Here is a 16117-nt window from a genome sequence, read left to right as displayed (position 1 = left end):
AGTTCTGGTTTCCATATTATAAAAACGATATAGAGGTACTGGTGAAGGTGCAAGAAAGATTTACTGGGATGATACCAGAAATGAGAGGTTATACCTATCAGGAAAGATTGAATAGGCTGGGGCTCTTTTCTCTAGAAAAGAGAAGACTGATGGGTGACCTGATAGAGGTCGTCAAGATTATGTAAGGGTTCGATAGGGTAGACGTAGAAGATGTTTCCACTTGCAGACGAGACCAGAACTCGGGGCCATAAATATAAGATAGGCACTAATAAATCCCATAGGGAATTCAGGAGCAACTTCTTTACCCAGAGAGTGGTTAGAATGTGGAACTCGCTACCACAGGGAGTAGTTGAGGTGAATAGCATAGATGCATTGAAGGGGAAGATAGTTAAGCACATGAGGGAGAAAGGAATAGAAGGATATGTTGATGGGGTTAGATGAAAAGAGGTGGGAGGAGGCTCGTGTGGAGCATAAAGACCGGCATGGACCTGTTGGGCCAAATGTTCTGTTTCTGTGCTGTAAATACTTTGTAATATTCTGCTGTAGGAACTGGGGTTCCTAGCCGAAGAATTGAGATCGACTCAGAAAATCAAAAACAATAAAATTTAATGAACAAACGAAGCTGTACAGGAAACTGTAGGAAACAATGCAAATAGGTCTGGTCTGCTTGAAAGCCTCTCTGGAAACTGCTAGCAGGTTCCGAGCTAAACTGCTAGCAGGTTCCGAGCTCAACTGCTAGCAGGTTCCGAGCTCTACTGCTAGAAGGTTCTGAGCTCTGACGTCATGACGTCATCATGTTCTTCCCGCCGTTGAGAGATCACGTGACGGAAGGCATGACGTCATCACGCGGAGTACAGGAAAGAAGCCCTAGTACAGTTAACAGATACATTAAAGGTGCAGCCCCCAGCTGTACTACATTGCTGTAAAAGGAATTATATACAATTGTCCGTAATCCTCTGGTGGTTCCGCCACACTGTAGTACTTTGTAATAGTCTAACACGATTTGCCCTTAATAAATCGGTGCTGGCTCTCCTTTATTAGTCCATAGTTGTCCACAAGTGGCTGTTAATTTTCTCCCAGATTATTGTTTCTAAAAGCTCCCCCACCACCGACGTTAAACTGACTGGCCTTTAATTGCCAATAATAATAACAATAATCTGAGACAAAAATAATAGTCGCTTGGAAAAATATGGATTTGTTAAAGGCTGACTACCTTGATTGAGCTCTTTGATGAAGTAACGGTCAGGGTTGATGAAGGTAGGCGGTTTAAGTATATGGACTTTCAAAAGGTGTTTGATAAAGTACCACATTATAGACGGGTTAGCAAAATTAAAGCCATGGGATTGAAGGGGCAGTGGCAGCGTGGATACGAAATTGGCTAAGAGACAGAAAGCAGAGAGTAGAGGTGAACGGTTGTTTCTCAGACTAGAGGGAAGTATACAGTGGTGCCCCAGAGGTCGGTATTAGGACCACTGCTCTTTATTATATATATTAATGACCTATCCCTGCGTATACAGGGCATCATTTCAAAATTTGGAGATGAGACAAAACATGGACATGTAGTAAACATTGAGGAGGATAGTAATTAATGGGGCTAAAAGTCGATAAATCCCAAGGACTGGATGACCTATATCCTAGGGTTTTGAAAGAGGTGGCCATTGGGATACTGGACGCATTAGTTTTCATCTCCCAGAATCTATAGAATTTTGGAATGGTTTCTGCAGATTGGAGGATAGCAAATGTAACCCTGCTATTTAAGAAAGGAGGGAGAGAGAAAACGAGGAACTACAGACCTGTTAGCCTCACATCAGTAGTTGGGAAAATGCTGGAATCTATTATAAAGGATGCAATAACTGGGCACTTAGAAACTAAAAGTAAGATCGGGCAGAGTCAACATGGATTTAAGAAAGGGAAATCCTGTTTGACAAACCTATTGGAGTTCTTTGAGGATGTAACTAGTGGAGTAGACAAAGAGGAACCGGTAGATGTGGTGTATTTGGATTTTCAGAAGGCCTTCGATAAGGTCCCACACAAGAGGTTGGTGAACATAATTAGGGCACATGGAATTGGGGGTAATATACTAGCATGGATTGAGAATTGGTTAACAGACAGAAAGCAAAGAGTAGGGATAAACGGATCTTTTTCAGGATGGCAGGCTGTGACTAGTGGGGTACCGCAAGGATTGGTGCTTGGGCCCCAGCTATTCACAATCTATATCAATGATTTGGATGAGGGGACTAAATGTAACATTTCCAAATTTGCTAATGATACAAAGCTAGGTGGCAGTGTCAGTTGTAAAGAGGATGTGAAGAGGCTTCAAGGGGATCTCGACAGGCTCAGTGAGTGGGCGAGAACATGGCAGATGGAATATAATGTGGATAAATGTGAAGTTATCCACTTCGGTAGAAAAAAAACAGAAAGGCAGAGTATTTCCTAAATGCTGAAAGATTGGGGAATGCAGATGCTCAAAGGGACTTTGGTGTCCTTGTACATGAGTCACTGAAAGTGAATGTGCAGGTGCAGCAAGCCATTAGGAAGTCAAATGGTATGCTGGCCTTCATTACAAGAGGATTTGAGTACAGGAGTAAAGAAGTCTTATTCCAATTATATAGGGCCTTGGTGAGACCACACACCTGGAGTACTGTGTACAATTTTGGTCTCCTTACCTAAGGAAGGATATACTTGCCATAGAGGGAGTGCAACAAAGGTTCATGAGATTGATTCTTGGGATGGCGGGACTGTCATATGAGAAGAGATCGAGTAAATTAAGCCTGTAGTCTCTTGAATTCAGAAGAATGAGAGGTGATCTCATTGAAGCATAAAAAATGATTACAGGGCTTGATAGGGTGGATGCTGGGAGATTGTTTCCCTTGGCTGGGGAGTCCAGAACCAGGGGCCACAGCCTCGGGATAAAGGGTAGGCCATTCAGGACTGAGATGAGAAGAAATTTCTTCACACAGAGGGTGGTGAATCTTTGGAATTCTCTACCCCAGAGGGCTGTGGAGGCTCAGTCATTGGATATATTCAAAACAGAAGTCGATAGATTTCTGACTAGTAAGGGCATCAAGGGATATGGCGATAGGGCCGGTGAATGGAGTTGAGACAGAAGATCAGCCATGATCTCATTGAATGGCCTACTCCTGCTCCTATTTCTTATGTTCTTATGTTCTAAAACAGTCTTCAGGAGGACAGAGACAGACTGGTGAAATGGGCAGAGACATGGCAGATGCAATTTAATGCAGAGAAGTGTGAAGTAGTGCATTTCCGTAGAAATAATGAGAAGAGGCAATATTAACTAAATGGTACAATTTTAAAAGGGGTGCAGGAACAAAGAGAGGTGACAGATGCTCTTTATGTCAGGAGAGGGGACTTCATGGTCTTCTCTCTGACCAGAGAGATGCAGGCAGAGCGTGCACATGGCTTTGCCAGGTTAGTGGGCTTCCCCATTGTGCAGGGCACCATCGACTGTATGCACATGGCTTTGCGGGCGCCACCTCTAAATGCTGAGATGTACTGCAACTGCAAAGCTTTTCACTCGCTGATTTTGCAGTTGGTGTGTGACCATGCTCAGCACATCATGATGGTGAATCCCTGGTATCCTGGCAGCAGTCATGCTGCTTTTATTCTGTGCCAGTCCGTTGTTCCTTCAGTCTTTGAGCCACCAAGACAAACCAGAGGGTGGCTACTGGGCAACAAGGGCGATCCCCGCGCCCGTTTTTTGGGGGGCAATCCAATTTCTAGGCCAAAGTGTTTGCTTGCCCTTGGTGAGACCATTTTGTATACATCATCTACTTTGTATTTTCCTGCTCTTTTTATTTTTTTAATTCATTCTCGGGATGTGGGCGTTGCTGGCAAGACTGGCATTTATTGCCCATTCCTAGTTGACCTTGAGAAAGTGGTGGTATGCCTTCTTCTGGAACCACTGCAGTCCATGTGCTGAAGGTATTCCCACAGTGCTGTTAGGTCAGAAGTTCCGGGATTTTGATCCAGCGACAATGAAGGAACAGCGAGATATGCCCATGTCGGGATGCTGTGTGATTTGGCGAGGAACTTGGAGGTGTTGGTGTTCCCATGCATCTACTGCCCTTGTCCTTCTAGGTGGCGGATTTTGCGGGTTTGGGAGATGCTGTTGAAGAATGCCAATTCAGTAGGAGGAACAATTGTAATGTCAGGCTACTGTTTTTCAGTGGAGACCCCATGACTCGCCTGTGGTGAATGCCCTTTATTTCTGCGTTGGCTGGCTGCTTCTGTACCTTACTGTCCCTTCTGCAGTCTTCTGAGGAGGTCAGCTGGAAGTGGTGAATGTGTCCTTAACCTGGAAGCAGAAGTCCCCCTCCTGTATATATCTATTGCTGGTAGCCTCTTGTTGGCCAAGGATCTATATGATCTACGTAGAAGCCTGCCATTAAAATATTGTCCCTAGGCTCTGTGGACCAGAAGTGAGAATCTGCTGGAAAATGGATCTCTACAGTGGCAATACAGTATTGGTAAGCAAAACTGAATTTGTGCTTGTGTCCTCAGTCCTTGGAGTTGACCTCCAGGATGCCTTGCAGTTGCCACTTGACACATTAATGCTCTTCACCTTCCCCAAACCTTTTTACAAGTCTACAGAGATGTTAGAGCAGCACTGCTGCATGTTCTCTGCTCTATTATACAGGGAACTCTCAATGTTCTCAAAAAGAGTTTTTGTGGATTGATCAGTGCAGTTTAATACGCAATTGCTTAGGGGAGAAATCCAAGCATATCCCTTTGTACTTTTGTACCATTGTTGAATCCATTGCTGCAAAAGGTCCTGCATAGAAACTTGAAAAGGATATTTGATTGTTACCTGTCTGTGGTTGCATGGGACACATTGCAAATGCCTATCTATGGGAGCTGAAACCTGAGAGTTAACACATGACTTATCTTTATATAAGGTTTTTGCTTCCCCATCCCAGTTGAAGTTCGTCCGAGAACTTTTGAACTGATACTTGATTCTTTCTGAAATGCCCAGCGTAAAAGCAAATTAGTTTACTTCCTCTCAGTGGGAAAATAAGGAAAGTGAGGTTTTTTTTTGTTTCTTTTCTGTTTTTTAATTTTCCCTAAAGAGCCACAAGCTTTTTTTGCCGTTTATGTTTCCATGACATTGTCTTTGTTCCAGGTGGGAAATGTGCAGGACCACTGCATGATTTTGGAGTTGCTTGTAGTTGCTAGGGAATGCAGACTGTGGCGCACAAGGAGTGACAATGAGATGGCTGTGGGTTGCTGTGAGACTGTAGGGATTTCCCAGAGCAACTGCTAGTCACAGTGACTGCAAGATGGGTGGTAGATTAAAACTAATATAAGTTCGTTTCTGTGCTTTCAGTTGTGCAAATTAAAAGCCTTGTAATAAATATGAATTACAACGTGTGATCCTAGGGATAAATGCTGGCCTTGCCAGAGACGCCCCCATCCCATGAACAAATAAAACAAAATTTACGACAGAAAACTGAGGTAACTTTGGAAATCAAAAGCAGAACATGTTCAGTTTGCAAACCAGTTATGTGCATATTGTACAAAAGCAAATTGACGTGTTGAGGGGAAAATTCTAACCTTCATGAAAAAGCAAACAATTATTACACCCTCCGATTGTCTCAAAGCACTTCACAATGAGTTATCTTTGAAGTGCAGTTACTTTTTGATTGAGGGCGAAAAGTTGGTCAGGACACTAGGAGAACTTCCCTGCTCTTCAAATAGTGCCTTGGGATCTTTTACATCCACCTCAACAGACAGATGGGGTCTTTGTTTAACATCGTATCCCAAATGACGGCACCTCTGACAATGTAGCACTTCCTCAGTACTGAAGTAAAGCATCAGCCTTACATTATATGCTCATGTCTTAGACTTGATCTTCAATCCACAACCTTCTGAATCAGAGGCAAGCTGACCGTTATTAGTGGGTCATCGATTACAGAGAAAGCCAGAGCTTTCCCTTTTCTCTGTTACATAAGGAATTTCACTTTCCTTACTCCAGTAAGGACACAAATTAAGATTGGCAACTGAGGCTTTTCGACATCTCAAAGGTTATAGATCCTCGGTGTTGCTTTTTAGTTATGTCCCCTTTATTTTCCATCCATAGATGAAATGTAGAGGACAGAGCTCTCTGGTCACTGTAGGCAGTGACATTGTAAATGCAGCTGTGAAGATTTATTTTGTTTGGTGGTTTCTAGTGAAAGCGTAAACTCTTTCCAAAGGAGCGTTCATGATTTTCCTAGAAAGTGAACAGAGGACATCTTCACAAACACATTTACAATCTCATTGCACACAAGAACCAGAGGAACTCGTACTCCCAATTAGAAAATGGTTGCGTTTGTAAACAATTTGAAAACTCCAGAAGATATCCCACCATTCAAGTGAGATGTTAATATGGAATTCATGGATCAGTTATACTAACATCTATGAATAGAAAGTACTGGAGTAACTTACTTACATTGGAATAGTGACTATTCCAGTGCTTTCCTGGCAAGCCTTCTATCTTGCACCCTCCATAAACTTACTCCAAAACCCTGCTTCCCATATCTTAACTCGCACCAAGTCCCGTTCACCTGTCACCCCTATGCTCGCTGACCTACATTGGCTCCCAGTCCACCAAAGCCTCAATTTTAAAATACTCATCCTCATGGTCAAATCTCTCCATGGCCTTGCCTCTCCTTATCTCTGTAACCCCCTTCAGCCCTCCAACCCTCCAAGCACTCTGTGATCCTCCAACTATGGCCTCTTGTGCATCCCCAACTTTCTTCACCCCACCATTGGCGGCTGTGCCTTCAGCTGTCTAGGCCCCAAGCTCTAGAATTCCCTCCGTATGCTTCTCTGCCTCTCCCCCTCTCTTTCTTCTTTAAAATGCTCCTTAAAACCTACCTCTTGAACCAAGCTTTTAGTCACCCGTCCTAATAACTCCTTCTTTGCCTTACTGTCAATTTTTATCTGATTATGCTCCTGCGAAGTGCCTTGGGACATTTTGTTATGTTTTAGATGCTATATAAATGGAAATTGTTGATGTTGTTACCCATGTTAATACTCAGGATATTGAACAGGTGGAAACATTCGATGATTTAGGTAGAGTGTGGACTGTGAAAGGAGCAGGAGTGATGGGCTGTGTAACCGTTTTATGGCCCACGATTTCTGATATTTATGGTATATGCAACTTCTTCTATTAAATGGAAATACTCCATAGGCTGTGACATTCTTATGTTCTCATTACCCTTAGTGCTGTTTCTGGTCAGTTAATTACGGAGCTTTGCTTCATGCAGCTCTTTTCTAAAGAAGTTAATCAACAAAGCATTAACCAATAGTGCTGGAATTTTGATCCACAAATCCACTGCAGTTTTTCAGAGTCTAATCTTGTATGACGCTTTGGTTAATTTTTCACTTCTGCCCTTCAGATTTGAACTCATTCCTATTAAGCTGCAGTTATACTGTCTGTAGATCTGCACTCATTTCTGTTAAGCTGCAGTTATACTGTCTGTAGATCTGCACTCATTTCTGTTAAGCTGCAGTTATACTGTCTGTAGATCTGCACTCATTCCTGTTAAGCTGCCAGATCATCTGGTTTTAAATGCTGATGGCTGAGGGGTAAGTATTGGTCAGGACACTGAAACTCTCCTGATCTTGTTTGAAATAGTGCCATAGGATCTTTTACACCCACCTGAGAGGGCAGATAGGGGCCTCGGTTTAACGTGTTGTCCAAAAGATGGCAACTCTCTCCCTCAGTACTACACTGAACTGTCAGCCTGGATTATTTGTTCAAGTCTCATGGAGTGGGGCTTGAACCCCCAACATTTACTGGCTCAGAGGCAAGCGTGCTGCCACTGAGCCATGGCTGATACTGAAGTCCTGGATGACATATTCCACAAAGGGGAGAGAACTGAGGCTGCGCGTGCAGTGTAGTTGTTCCTATCGTCTGTTGGCAACAAGAAACAAAACAATCCTAAAGGGATAAGACTCCTTGGGAATCAAGACCAGAGAGCATGGCAGGCAAGATATTTGAGGGCTGGAGGCAGCACAGAGAAGAGCCACGAGGCTGATCCCCACTGTTGGAGGGACTCGGTTATAATCAGAGACTGGAAATTAAAGATTAAGAGACAAGGGCCTAGAAATTCAGTGGCGCTGCGTTTGGGGTGCCAAGCTCGCCTGGGCGCCGGAATTTGCTCTCCGGCCAGAGCCGCTTGCGCCCTCCCGATATTCAGTGGGAGCGCCCCAAGAGGGACTCGGGGCGCTGCTCGAGGCTCCCCGCGTCCCGCTTGGGGCGCTCAAACTGAATATCGCTGCGCTACGTGCCACAGCGCCACATGCTGTGGCACGGCGCGCTGCTGTACTGCAGGCCTTCCTCCCCTTCTTAAGGGGGAGGGGCCTGCACCAGCGCGATCACCGATCGCGAGTGCCAGCAAAAGAGCCCGACACCGAGGAGAAGTGCCGGGCTTTTGGGACACAGCCGGCACTGCCCGGGGGGTGGATCAGGAGGCCGGGGAGGACGGCGCGAGGAGGTGCTGGCAGGCGGCCACCGGGAAAAATGGCCGCCCCGCACCTCCACCTTAATTTGCGCCACTACCGCCACAGGTAGGCCCTGTGAACCGGTCGCGATTTGCGACCGGCATTACAGAGGCGGGCGTGACCAAATATTGCGATCGGGGCAGGAGTGGGGCGCTGCGCACACCAATGACGTCATCGGTGGCGGCGCAGCGATACAAGCTAACGCCGCCATTAGCGCCCCGCTAAATATCGCGGGAGGCGTGGCCAGTGGTGCTAAAGCCACTGAGTGCCCTCTTTGGGCGCTAACTGGTGGCGCAGCCCACTGAATTTCTAGGCCAAGTAGTGCACTTGAAAAATACAATCACGTCATGATCATAGCCGGTTGAATGTCACTAGGATTATATATTTTGCTTAGTCCTGACCTTGCGTGAATAATCATTCCAAATATAATGTCAGTAGTGCCAGCTGTGGCTCAGTGGTAGCACTCTTGCCTCTGAGTCAGAAGCTTGTAGGTTCAACACCCCCAGAGACTTGAGCACATCATCCTGGCTGGCACTTCACTGCAGTACTGAGGGTGTGCTGCACTACAGGAGGTGATGTCCCTTAGACAAGACATTAAACCTCTGCCTTCTCAAGTGGATGTAAAAGATCCCATGATACTATTTTGAAGATGAGCTGGTGAGTTCTCCCCATGTTCTGGCCAGCATTTATCCTTCAACCAACATCACTAAAACAGATTGGGCCATATCTTGCTGGCGCGGGTGCCATTAGTTAGACTTTTCTAGCACTCTTCACCTCAAAAATATTTTTGGCCTTAATTTGCTGGAAGTGCGAACTGAGAACAACGCGGTGATGGCAACCGGGCATTTGGGACCTGAGTGAATGACAGGACCAACAGCATATCACCTTAACCAATAAGATTTAAGGATTAAGAAACAAACAGAGGAACGACGGAGAAGGAGGGTGAATTAGAATCAAATCAAGTACAGAAACATAGAAACATAGAAGATAGGAGCAGGAGTAGGCCAGAAAGAGAAATAAGGAGGAGGAAAGAAAGATTGGATTAAGAGAGTGAGAATAAAAAGGGGACAGAAAGGAAGAGTTAGAAAACATGTTAAAATTTGAAATGTCATGTTAACATTTATAATTTGAAATTTTTTAAATCTCTAAAAAGAATTTACTACATGCAGGAATGAGACTCAATGGTTTAAGTAGTTCCCTTTCTCATCTGGAGAGATGGATTGGCATTTCATTAACAATTATCTCATCAGAAAGGTACCTACGCTATTCATTAAGAGCCCTAACTTTCTGTGGCAAGTTTACTCGGCAATTAATGTGCAAATCCAGCAAGTTAAAAAAAATTATGGGGCGGTTAAGGGTGCAAGGCCACTTGTGCGAGGCAAATGCCGGAATGGTGTAAATCAACCAGCAAGTTCTGGACATTCGCATCTCATGGCGTATCTTAATCCCCTGAACTTGTTGGCTGATTTGCACAATAATAATGGCATGCATCATTAACACTCTGTTACTGTTCCAGGAAGATTTGGCCCATTTCATTGTTGATTGTGGGACCTTGCTGTAAGTAAATTGGCTGCCATGTTTCCCTACATAAAACAGTGACTACGGGGGCGATTTTGCCAACCCTATGGAGGTGGGACTGCCGGGAAAATGGCAGAAATTGGGGGCGGGTGCCAAACCCGCCCCCAACCCGCCTGCATGCCATCTTCCCAGGAAGTGGGTAGCCGCCCTGCGCCGGGTCCCGTCTCCTTGGAGGCGGGAAGCAATGAAAGCTTATTAACTGCCTGTTAACAGGTAGTTAACAGGCAGAAAATAGGATTATCCCCTTTTTGCCCTCACAAGTGCGGGCTTCCCGAAGGCTCCAAAACCTGCCAGCTCAGCGAGGTGAGTACTGGGTCTGCGGGGGCCGGGGGGGTGCAAAAGTGTGGTGTGAAGGTAAGTGATGGGTGCAAGAGTGTAGAGGTGAGTATCTGAGGTAAGTGCAAAGTGTTTTTAAAAGTGTACTTACCTTTGTTTCTTCCTGCAGGCTTCAGTCGGTTTGTATGCGGAGAGTCTCGCACCTCCGTGTTGCAGATGAGAGATGGCCGTTGCATTCTCAGATGCAACAACCATCTCATTTCTGTAAAAGAAAGAAGGTTCATGAGGTCTTGTATGCAGGACCTCATCAAACTGCAGAGATTGTCACTGTTTGACAGCTTCACAGAGCTGTCAAATGATGACAATTCATCTGTCAAAATTTTTGACAGATGAAACATCATACGTTGACGTACTCTGCAACCGGCTTTCCCTTAATTGGCCTGCTAAGCCCGCTGGGCAGGCTTAACAAGGTCAATCAAGGGAAAGCAGCATGGGTTGGCCACAAACCGATGGAGGCGGGACATCGACCCGACAAGCAGCAGTCCCGCCTCCAACGCGCCCCCATTAACAAAATCGCCCCCATTAACAAAATCGCCCCCTACACTTCAAAAGTACTTCTTTGGCGGTAAAGAACTTTGGGACATCCTGAGGCTGTGAAAGATGTTATATAAATCAAAGTCTTACTTTCTTTCTGCTTTAATATGATAATGTAGGTATTCGGGTTCACCTATGTAGGTATTGGACGAATTCCTACTTAATAATCGAGTTCGACTCCAGGAGAACAATCAAAAAGGTTTTTAATGCAGGAACAGAGGAATTCTAACAGGTTGCAGAGCTAGGTACAGGAGAGCCATAAAATAGGTCTTCACCAGACGGAGACGCCACGAGGACTGACTAGGCAGTCCCGTGGATTGTGTGATGACGTCATCGCGTTCTTCCCGCGCTTGGGTAGTCACGTGACTTGCGTGATGACGTCATCGCGTTTGCCCGCGCTTGGGACGGTCACGTGATGTGCGACGTGACGTCATCATGTTAACCCGCTTCATCGCGTTCGCCCGCGCTCCCAAAGGAGGAAAGTCCCGCACCGGCTACATCGTTACGTTAAAGGGAATTATGTACGGTAAGTAAGGGACACTCGGTGGTACCGCTATATGCGCCCCCCCCAGAATTCGCTTTAACCGACGTCGAACGGTGAGGTGGTCTGACGAGCCTGCCCGAACGACTCCTGTAGTCTCGAGACGGAGACGGCTGGGTGGTTGGCGGTCTGGCGGGCGGTCATACTTGGGTTGGCGTAACGACGATGGGTGGCTGGTGGTCCGGCGGACGATCGTACCAGGTGTGCCGTAACGACAATGGGTGGCTGACGGTCAGGCGGGCGGTCGTGTTGTCTCGACGTGGCGGGCGAGGTCGAAATATGTGGTCCGGTAGACGGGGTCTTGAGCGGATCCCGATGCGTGTAAGGGTGAATAAAACGTATTCAGCCTTGTGAAGGACCGTGGAAGCGTGTGACCTCTGTAGCCCGTGGTTCATAGAAACACAGAAACATAGAAACATAGAAGATAGGAGCAGGAGTAGGCCATTCGGCCCTTCGAGCCTGCTCCACCATTCAATGAGATCATGGCTGATCATCCAAATTCAGTACCCTGTCCCTGCCTTCTCCCCATATCCCTTGATCCCTTTAGCCTCAAGAAATATATCCAACTCTTTCTTGAATATATTTAATGAACTGGCCTCCACCGCCCTCTGTGGTAGAGAATTCCACAGGTTCACCACTCTCTGGGTGAAGAAATTCCTCCTCATTTCAGTCCTAAATGGCTTACCCGTTATCCTTAGACTATGACCCCTGGTTCTGGACTCCCCGGCCATCAGAAACATCCTTCCTGCATCTAGTCTGTCCAGGCCTGACAGAATTTTATAGGTTTCGATGAGATCCCCTCTCAATCTTCTAAACTCCAGTGAGTATAAGCCCAATCGACACAATCTCTCCTCATACGTCATTCCTGCCATCCCAGGTATCAGCCTGGTGAATCTTCGCTGCACTCCCTCCATGGCAAGAACGTCCTTCCTCAGGTAAGGCGACCAAAACTGCACACAATACTCAAGGTGCGGCCTCACCAAGGCCCTGTACAACTGTAGCAAGACATCCTTGTTCCTGTACTTGAACCCTCTTGTTACGAAGGCCAACATACCATTTGCCTTCTTAACCGCCTGCTGCACCTGCATGCTTACCTTCAGTGACTGGTGCACAAGGACACCCAGGTCTCTTTGCACTTCCCCTTCTCCCAATCTATTGCCATTCAAATAATAATCTGCCTTCCTGTTTTTGCCACCAAAGTGGATAACCTCACATTTATCCACATTATAATGCATTTGCCATGTTTCTGGCCAATCACCCAACCTGTCCAAATCGTACTGGAGTTTCACAACATCCTGCTCGCAGCTTACCCTCTTCAAAACGGGCGCCGGGGCGAAACAGCGGGCCACGTCATAGTGACTGGCAGGTTGGGCAGACGCGGACCATGGCTCTGTCATTGTTGGGAAAAGGTCCCCAGTCTGACAAAATCTGCAGGAACGCCGAACGGGTGATCCAGGAGGAAAAAAACGTGGGTCTGGGCAGGTCGGTGAACTTGCCGACAGGCGAGCGAACTCTCCGGCAGTCGGGAACGCACGGAACGGTGCATGCCGTAGTGCTACTACGGTAACACAGAAGAGAGTGAACCGTTGCTGCGTTGATCAGTGATCGGTGATGACAGCAATTTTCGCGTGGCCGATCGCGGCCGTGGGATGCCAGTTGGACCCGTCCTCGATGGTCGCAGCGTCAGTAGATGTTTGCTTTTGTTGAAGGGAAAACTGTAGAGAGGGCGGCAACGCTTCTAGTTGTTGTTGATTGCGGTAGGGGGAAAAACTGCCGGGAGGGCGGCAACGCTTCTAGTTGTTGTTGATTTCGGTAGGGGGAACGACTGCCGGGAGGGCGGCAACGCTTCTAGTTGTTGTTGATTTCGGTAGGGGGAACGACTGCCGGGAAGGCGGCAACACTTCTAGTTGTTGTTGATTTCGGTAGGGGGAACGACTGCCGGGAGGGTGGCAACGCTTCTAGTTGTTGATTTCGGTCGGGGGAAAAACTGCCGGAAAGGCGGCAACGCTTCGCCGTCGCGCCGAAAAGCGTGGTAGAAAAGACAGACCAGCAGGCTGACGGGCTGGTGCGGCGTCGGCGGGGGATGGTTCCTCGTGGTTTGCGAGGGGCGAGTCCTCGTGAGTAACGAGAGGTGAGCCCTCATGGGTTGCGAGGGGCGAATCCTCGTGGATTGCGAGGGGCGAGTCCTCGTGGGTTACGAGGGGTGGTTTGCGAGGACTGAGTCCTCGTGGCCTCGCCGCCGTGGCGCGCTCCGATCCTGTGAGCCCGTAAACGTGCTGTACCCGTGCTGTGAGGGTGTTATACTTGTTGTTCTGCCATGGGGTTGTTGAAGAGGCTGACACTCCGAACGTCGGCAGAGCTGTCGAAACCGGAGACCGTATCCAGGTACGTGGTCTGCGCCGTATCGATGTTGCACAGGGCGAACGGGGCTTCTACCAGAATAAAGCACGAGGGCGATTGTTGCTCCCAGTGTTGCGGTAGTTGAGCGAAACGGCTGTAGCTTCCATGCGTGCTTCTTTCGTGAAAAACGTTCACGAAAAACGGGGCCACCAATGTAGGTATTGATGAGCTCACGTCGTTGGTCACCAATTGTAGGTATTCGGGTTCACCGATGTAGGTATTGGATGAATTCCTACTTAATAATCGAGTTCGACTCCAGGAGAACAATCAAAAAGGTTTTTAATGCAGGAACAGAGGAATTCTAACAGGTTGCAGAGCTAGGTACAGGAGAGCCATAAATTAGGTCGTCACCAGACGGAGACCCCACGAGGGCTGACTAGGCAGTCCCGTGGATTGCATGATAACATCATCGCGTTCTTCCCGCACTTGGGTAGTCACGTGACTTGCGTGATGACGTCATCGCGTTTGCCCGCGCTTGGGACGGTCACGTGATGTGCGACGTGACGTCATCGCGTTAACCCGTGTCATCGCGTTCGCCTGCGCTCCCAAAGGAGGAAAGTCCGCACCGGCTACATCGTTACGTTAAAGGGAATTATGTACGGTAAGTAAGGGACACTCGGTGGTACCGCTACAATAATAGGATTGTATAATGTTACTCTGCAGCTCTGCATTGGCATGCAAAGGTATGCAGTACTACCGCAACATAACTGATGGGCACGACCTTAATGGTCATACAGACTGGGTACCAAGATCATATTTGCAGAATATGGAGCAGTTTTCCTCCAGGGCAGCCTGTTGCTTTCTCCACTACCTGTGTCACTGTGTGCTTTCATTTCAGCTTCCCCACTGTCCTGCGTGCTCTGTTTTAGTTCACTTTCACCTTCTCCACCTTCCTGTTCACTCTGCTTCTCTTGTGCCAGCTCTGAACGCACTCCTGGGAAATGCCAGGCTGTGGAATTTAGTGTGAAGCCCCCTTCATTGGTCTTCTAAGAAGCAGAAGGCGACTTACGCCTGGATTGTCCGTTACCATTCCTGACACCACGGGGTAATCTTGGGGGCAGGGCAAAATGCGAACGAATGCTGTGAGCAGTAGTGTGCACATCACAAATCCCTCCAATGTTAACTCTTACTGTGCCTGTGAGGTAAATAGGACAAATGGAGGTTATTTTACTTGAAAATCTTTCCATCTCAAAGTCACATCGTGCAATTTGTCTATCAGCTTTGGGAGCTTTTAACTGTTAATGAGGTTTTTGTGCTCCTGTACTGTTTACATTCCAAAGCTCTGTGGAGTAATTTTGAATTACATTGGCTGCAGCAGGTACTCGAATGTTATGTGACTCTCCTGTTGTGGCCCACATGCCATATTAATGGCCCAAAGTTTGCTGGAGAGGCGCAGCTCGTGGCGTGCCCTGTTAGTTAGACTTGTTTGTGCATGTATAGGTTTTTAACATTTTTTTGCCCACAAAGTTGCTGGAAGAGCGAGCCGATAACGGCCCGGCGAGGGCAACGGGGCATCTGGGACCTTGGTGAACAACAGGACAACCGCATATCTCCTTAACCAATGAGATTTAAGGATTGAGAAATAAACAGAGGAAGGACGGAGAAGGAGGGTGAATTAGAGTCAAATCTGGTACAGAAAGAGAAATAAAGAGAGGGCAAGAAAGATTGGATTAAGAGAGAGAGAAAAAAGGGACAAAAAAGGAAAAGTAAGAAAACATTTTTAAAAATGTAAAGCTTGACATTTTAAAATCTCCAACAAAAATTCACTACCTGAAGGAACGAGACTCCACACTTTAAATTGCTCACTTTCTGGGCAAGAGAGTTTGATTGGCAGTCATTAACAATTATCATGTCATTAAAAGGGTACTGTAGTGTATGTAACCTGTACCACCTTAAGAGGATACCTTAAGGTGATGGACTACTTTTTGATGGCTCCTGTACATTGTAGTACCGGTGGTGGCCACACCGGTATATAAACCCTGCAGAGCAAAGTGTATCCCAGTTGAGCCCTGACCCTCAATCACTAAAGACCTGTTTAATTATTTCTGTAGTCTGTGTCCTGTTATTCAGCATAACTACATTTGAAAACACAGACTCAACAGTGGCGACGAGGATGATCTTACCTAGCGGCAGTTGCATCAAAGGAAGCTTCGTCCTCTGAAACGGGCGTCGAACAAGGACATCCACCCTCAACATCCTGCTGGGCACTGCATCGCACGG

The sequence above is a fragment of the Somniosus microcephalus genome, chromosome 1 (genome assembly GCF_052327205.1).
Source record: "Somniosus microcephalus isolate GS21.2 chromosome 1, FLI_Smic_1.0, whole genome shotgun sequence".
Classification (NCBI taxonomy): Eukaryota; Metazoa; Chordata; class Chondrichthyes; order Squaliformes; family Somniosidae; genus Somniosus; species Somniosus microcephalus.
The sequence above is the reverse complement of the archived record's forward strand: the minus strand, read 5'-3'. Positions refer to the sequence as shown.